The following is a 6,505-nucleotide window of genomic DNA, read 5'->3' as shown; positions in this document are numbered from 1 at the left end:
CGGGGAAGGGGTGGGGTGTAGTGGGGCAGGGGAAGGGGTGGGGTGTAGTGGGGCGGGGGAAGGGAAGGGGTGGGGTATAGTGGGGTGGGGGAAGGGGTGGGGTATAGTGGGGTGGGGGAAGGGAAGGGGTGGGGTATAGTGGGGTGGGGGAAGGGAAGGGGTGGGGTGTAGTGGGGTGGGGGAAGGGAAGGGGTGGGGTGTAGTGGGGCGGGGGGAGGGAAGGGGTGGGGTGAAGAGGTGGGGGTAAGGGGTGGGGGGGTGGATGGGTGGGGGAAGATGGGGGGGGTGGGGTGGGGGAAGGTGGGGGGTGAAGGGGGTGGGGGGGAAGGGGTGGGTTGGGGGGAAGGTAGGGGGTAAAGGGGTGGTGGGGGGGAAGGGGTGGGGTGGGGTGGAGTGGGGGGAAGTGGTGGGTCGGGGGTGAAGGGGTGGGGGAAGGGGTGAAGAGGTGGGGGAAGGGAGGGAAAGGAGGGGTGGGTGGGGTGGGGGGGGAAGAGAGGGAAAGGGAAGGGGTGGGGTATAGTGGGGCGGGGGAAGGGAAGGGACGGGGTGTAGTGGGCGGGGAAAGGGAAGGGGCGGGGTGTAGTGGGGCGGGGGGTAGTGGGGCGGGGGAAGGGAAGGGGCGGGGTATAGTGGGGCGGGGGAAGAGAAGGGGCGGGGGAAGGGAAGGGACGGGGTGTAGTGGGGCGGGGAAGGGAAGGGACGGGGTGTAGTGGGGCGGGGAAGGGAAGGGGTGGGGTGTAGTGGGCCGGGGAAGGGGTGGGGTGTAGTGGGGCGGGGGAAGGGAAGGGGTGGGGTATAGTGGGGTGGGGGAAGGGGTGTGGTATAGTGGGGCGGGGGAAGGGGTGGGGTGTAGTGGGGCAGGGGAAGGGGTGGGGTGGGGTGTAGTGGGGCGGGGGAAGGGAAGGGGTGGGGTGTAGTGGGGGCGGGGGGAGGGAAGGGGTGGGGTGAAGAGGTGGGGGTAAGTGGTGGGGTGGGGGGTGGATGGGTGGGGAAGATGGGGGGGGTGGGGTGGGGTGGGGGAAGGTGGGGGGTGAAGGGTGGGGGAAGGGGTGGGTTGGGGGGAAGGTAGGGGGTAAAGGGGTGGGTGGGGGGAAGGGGTGGGGTGGGGTGGAGTGGGGGGAAGATGGGGGGTGGGGTGGGGGAAGGTGGGGGGTGAAGGGGTGGGGGGAAGGGGTGGGGTTGGGGGGAAGGTAGGGGGTAAAGGGGTGGGTGGGGGAAGGGGTGGGGTGGAGTGGGGGGAAGTGGTGGGTCGGGGGTGAAGGGGTGGGGTGGGGTGAAGAGGTGGGGGGAAGGGAGGGAAAGGAGGGGTGGGTGGGGTGGGGGGGGAAGAGAGGGGAAGGGGGAAAGGGAAGGGGTGGGGGGGAAGGGAGGGAAAGGGGAAGGGGTGGGGGGGAAGGGAGGGAAAGGGGGGAAGGGGTGGGGTGGGGGGGGGGAAGGGGTGGGGTGGGGGGGAGGGGTGGTGTGGGGGGGGAAGGGAGGGAAAGGGGAAGGGAAGGGGTGGGGTGGGGGGGGGGGAAGGGAGGGAAAGGGGGGAAGGGAAGGGGTGGGGTGGGGTGGGGAAGGGAGGGAAAGGGGGAAGGAAGGGGTGGGGTGGGGGGGGGAAGGGAGGGAAAGGGGGGAAGGGAAGGGGTGGGGTGGGCGGGAAGGGAGGGAAAGGGGGGAAGGGAAGGGGTGGGGTTGGGGGGGAAGGGAGGGAAAGGGGGAAGGGAAAGGGGTGGGGTGGGGGGGAAGGGAGGGAAAGGGGGGAAGGGAAGGGGTGGGGTGGGGGGAAGGGAGGGAAAGGGGGGAAGGGAGGGAAAGGGGGAAGGGGGGTGGGGTGGGGGGAAGGGAGGGAAAGGGGGGAGGGGAAGGGGGGGGTGGGGGGGGGAAGGGAGGGAAAGGGGGGAAGGGAAGGGGTGGAGGGGGGGAGGGAGGGGAAGGGGTGGGAGGGGGGAGGGAGGGAAGGGGGAAGGGAAGGGGTGGGGTGGGGGGGGAGGGAGGGGAAGGGGGTAAGGAAGGGGGGGAGGGAGGGGAAGGGGGGAAGGGGTGGGGTGGGGGGGGAGGGAGGGGAAGGGAAGGGGTGGGGTGGAGTGGGGGGAAGATGGGGGGTGGGGTGGGGGAAGGTGGGGGGTGAAGGGGTGGGGGGAAGGGGTGGGTTGGGGGGAAGGTAGGGGGTAAAGGGTGGGTGGGGGGAAGGGGTGGGGTGGGGTGGAGTGGGGGAAGTGGTGGGTCGGGGGTGGAGGGGTGGGGGAAGGGGTGAAGAGGTGGGGGGAAGGGAGGGAAAGGAGGGGTGGGTGGGGTGGGGGGGAAGAGAGGGGAAGGGTGGGGGGGAAGGGAGGGAAAGGGGAAGGGGTGGGGGGAAGGGAGGGAAAGGGGGAAGGGGTGGGGTGGGGGGGGGGGGAAGGGGTGGGGGTGGGGGGAGGGGTGGTGTGGGGGGGGAAGGAGGGAAAGGGGAAGGGAAGGGGTGGGGTGGGGGGGGGAAGGAGGGAAGGGGGGGAAGGGAAGGGGTGGGGTGGGGGGGGGGGGGGGGAAGGGAGGGAAAGGGGGAAGGGAAGGGGTGGGGTGGGGGGGGGAAGGGAGGGAAAGGGGGGAAGGGAAGGGGTGGGTGGGCGGGAAGGGAGGGAAGGGGGGAAGGGAAGGGGTGGGTGGGGGGGAAGGGAGGGAAAGGGGGGGAGGGAAGGGGTGGGGTGGGGGGGAAGGGAGGGAAAGGGGGGAAGGGAAGGGTGGGGTGGGGGGGAAGGGAGGGAAAGGGGGGAAGGGAGGAAAGGGGGAAGGGGGGTGGGGTGGGGGGAAGGGAGGAAAGGGGGGAGGGGAAGGGGGGGTGGGGTGGGGGGAAGGGAGGAAAGGGGGGAAGGGAAGGGGTGGGAGGGGGGAGGAGGGGAGGGGTGGGAGGGGGGGGAGGAGGGGAAGGGGGAAGGGAAGGGGTGGGGTGGGGGGGGAGGGAGGGGAAGGGGGGAGGGAGGGGAAGGGGGGAGGGGTGGGGTGGGGGGGGAGGAAGGGAAGGGGTGGGGGTGGGGGGGAGGGGGGAGGGAGGGGAAGGGGGGGAGGGAGGGGAAGGGGGGATGGGGTGGGTGGGGGGGGTGGGGGGGGAAGGGAAGGGGTGGGTGGGGGGGAAGGGGGGAGGGAGGGGAAGGGGTGGGTGGGGGGGGAGGGGAAGGGGTGGGGTGGGGGGGGAGGGAGGGGAAGGGAAGTGTGGGGGGGGGGGGAGGGAGGGAAGGGGGGGAAGGGTGGGGTGGGGGGGAAGGAAGGGGTGGGGGGGAGGGGAAGGGAAGGGGTGGGGTGGGGGGGAGGGGAAGGGAAGGGTGGGGTGGGGGGAAGGGAGGGAAAGGGGGGAGGGGTGGGTGCGGGGAAGGGAGGGAAGGGGGAAGGGAAGGGGTGGGTGTGGGGAAGGAGGGAAAGGGATGGGGTGGGGGGTATGGGATAGAGGTGGGGGGTGTCGAGGTGAGGGGGGGTGTGGGGTAGAGATGAGGGGTGTCAGGGTCGAGGTGGGGGGGTATGGGATAGAGGTGGGGGGTGTCGGGTCGAGGGTGAGGGGGGGTCGAGTTGGGGGGGTGTGGGGTAGAGATGGGTGGTGTCAGGGTCGAGGTGGGGGGGTTTGGGATAGAGGTGGGGGGTGTTGGGGTCGAGGTGAGGGGGGGTCGAGTTGGCGGGGGGATGTGGGGTAGAGATGGGGGGTGTCGGGGTCGAGGTGAGGGGGTCGAGGGTGGGGGGGTGTCAGGGTCGAGTGAGGGGGGGTCGAGGTGGGTGTCGAGGTGAGGGGGGTTCGAGGTGGGGGGGTGTCGGGGTCGAGGTGAGGGGGGTTCGAGGTGGGGGTGTCGGGTCGAGGTGGGGGGGTTTGGGATAGAGGTGGGGGGTGTCGGGTCGAGGTGAGGGGGGGTCGAGGTGGGGGGGTGTCAGGGTCGAGGTGAGGGGGGGTCGAGGTGGGTGTCGAGGTGAGGGGGGTTCGAGGTGGGGGGGGTGTCGGGGTCGAGGTGAGGGGGGTTCGAGGTGGGGGGTGTCGGGGTCGAGGTGAGGGGGGGTTCGAGGTGGGGGGGTGTCGGGGTCGAGGTGAGGGGGGTTCGAGGTGGGGGAGTGTCGGGGTTGAGCCGAGGTGTGGGTGTCAGGGTTGAAGCAAAGGGGGGTGGGGTGAGGCGAGGGGGGGGGTGTCGGGGTTGAGGTGAGGTGGTGTGTCAGGGTTGAGGTGAGGGGCGTTGTCGGGGTTGAGGTGAGGGGGATGTTGGGGTTTAGGTGTGGGGGGTGCCGGGGTTGAGGTGAGGGGGGTGTCGGGGTTTGAGGTGAGGAGAGGTTGCGGTGAGGGGGGTGTCGGGGTTGCGGTGAGGTGGGTTTTAGGGGGGTTGGGGTTGAGTTGAGGGGGGTTTGGGGTTTGTGGGTTGGGGTGCGGGGTGTTTGGCAATTGGCATTGAGTTGGCGGGTTGGGGTTGAGGCGAGAGGGGAATGGGTTGAGGTGAGGGAGGTTTGGGCGAGGGAGCTGGGGGGGCGAGGGAGCGCTGTGGGGGGGGGGGGGGGGGGGTAGAGGTTGAGGCAAGGGAGCCGGTGGTTGGGGGAGGGGGAGTGTAGAGGATGAGGCGAGGGAGCCGGGTGTGCGTGGTAGAGAGTGAGGGAGGTAAATGGAGTAAGAGAATGGATGATTTGGAGGTAGATGTAGAGATTGGGCATGAGGAATAAGTTTTGTGTGGGATTTCGAGGGAGAGAATGGTTTTAGAAGGATTGAACGGGAGGGGTGGAATGAAAGGAAGGTGGGGATTGGGAAAGTGTTGCTGGACGTGGTAAGACGGAATGGGGGAGAGTTTGAGGAAAAGTAGGGGTGTGAGGAGAGAGAATGAGTGGGGAAGGGGCAACCAAAAAGGGTGGTGAGGGCGAATGGGGGTTGTGAAGAGTCAGTGGGGGAGAATGGATGGTGGGTGAAGGTGAAGAATGTAGTAAGGGAGAATAGGAGGAAGGGGATGGTAGAATGAGGAGACAGAATTATGGGAAAGGGCAGGAAGAATCGAGGGGAACAGGGAATGGGCAGGGTTAGTTGGAGAGAGAGGTAACGATAGGAATAAATGAGTGATGTAGGGTGAAAGAGTAGGAATGGGTTGGGGGACGGAGGGAGTGGTGATGGTGGAGAATAATATGAGGCGTGGCATTTTGATAAGGCAAAGCAGGGCTGGAGTCATAACGTTAATGGCAGGGCCCTCAGGAATGTTGCCGAGCAAAGAGGTCAAAGGGCGCAGGTACATAATTCCTTGAAAGTGGTCGACAGGGTAGTGAAGAAGGCGTTTGATAAACTTCGCTTCATTGGTCAGTACATTGACTGACTGACTGACTGTAGGAGCTGAGAGGTCATGTTGGGCTGTACAGGATACTGGTGAGTTTGAGCCACAACTCTTATACTCAATGTACTGATCAGTAAAGACAAGTGTACTAAACGCCGCCTTCTCTACCATCTACATTCAATTCCACTTTCAAGGAACTCTGAGCCTGCACTCCAAGGTCTCTGTTCAGTGACACTTTTCAGGACCTTACCCACCAGCCCTGATTTCCCTACTGAAATGCAGCACCTCATGTTTACCTAAATTTAAATCCATCTGCAACTCGCTGGCCCATCTGATCAAAGTCCTATTGTGCTCTGAGGTAGCCTACTTTGCTGTCCACTATACCACTAGTTTTGGAGTCACCTGCACTTCTTTCTCTTCCACTGCCTTCTGAAGGGACCATTTCCTCTGGTTGACTCCAGTCACTCAAATAACTTGACCTCATGGCAGCTTTCCATGCAATTGTGGGAGGTATGATACCTGCCCTTTTATGCTACTGGTCTGTCATTTGAATTATCTGATTTGCTCTGATGCTGATGTCTCTGTCCTCAGCCTGCTGCACTGTTCCTGTGATTAAATACTTTCAACTTTTGAAACTCAACTTTGAGTTCAAGACTTTCAGGCTACTATTTCTGACCAATGTTTTTGGCTACATTTTGACTGGAAAGTAGCCGATCTGTTTCAGACAGTTGGCGCATCCCTTTGTTTCTTTTCATTGACATCGCTATTGGTTTTGAGTCATGAGGACTCGCACATCTATTGTTCAATCAATAAGACATCCTTTAACAGACTCAAAACCGATTGTAGTTCTCTAATTTTTCTATACTCTGATGAAAAGATGCGAATCAGATCGCCAAATTATGTATTATCGGGTGAGGGACCAGAATTTTTCGTTTTAAAGTAGACGAAGTGTGAGGTCTGTGCTCTTGAGGTCTGTGCTCTTGATAAGAGATTAAAACCACAAGGTTCCACAGCTTTGGACAAATGACAAAAAACTTTACAAAATTAGAGTAGTCATAAAGTCTTACTGTATGTATATACATAGTCCAGCATCCAGAATTAACCTGAAGTAAACCTGACAAACAATGGTCGAACTTCCCATGGCATGCATCAAAAAGTAAAGGAACTCAAACAAATTTCTGTGGGCCATGAATTTTTTTTTTAATTCAAAAAAAGATTATGCTACTTTCAACCACCTCGTCATGAAACCTCTCAAAAGTCACCCATGA

The sequence above is a fragment of the Chiloscyllium punctatum genome, chromosome 34, assembly GCF_047496795.1.
Source record: "Chiloscyllium punctatum isolate Juve2018m chromosome 34, sChiPun1.3, whole genome shotgun sequence".
Lineage (NCBI taxonomy): Eukaryota > Metazoa > Chordata > Chondrichthyes > Orectolobiformes > Hemiscylliidae > Chiloscyllium > Chiloscyllium punctatum.
This window is presented reverse-complemented; position numbering follows the sequence as displayed.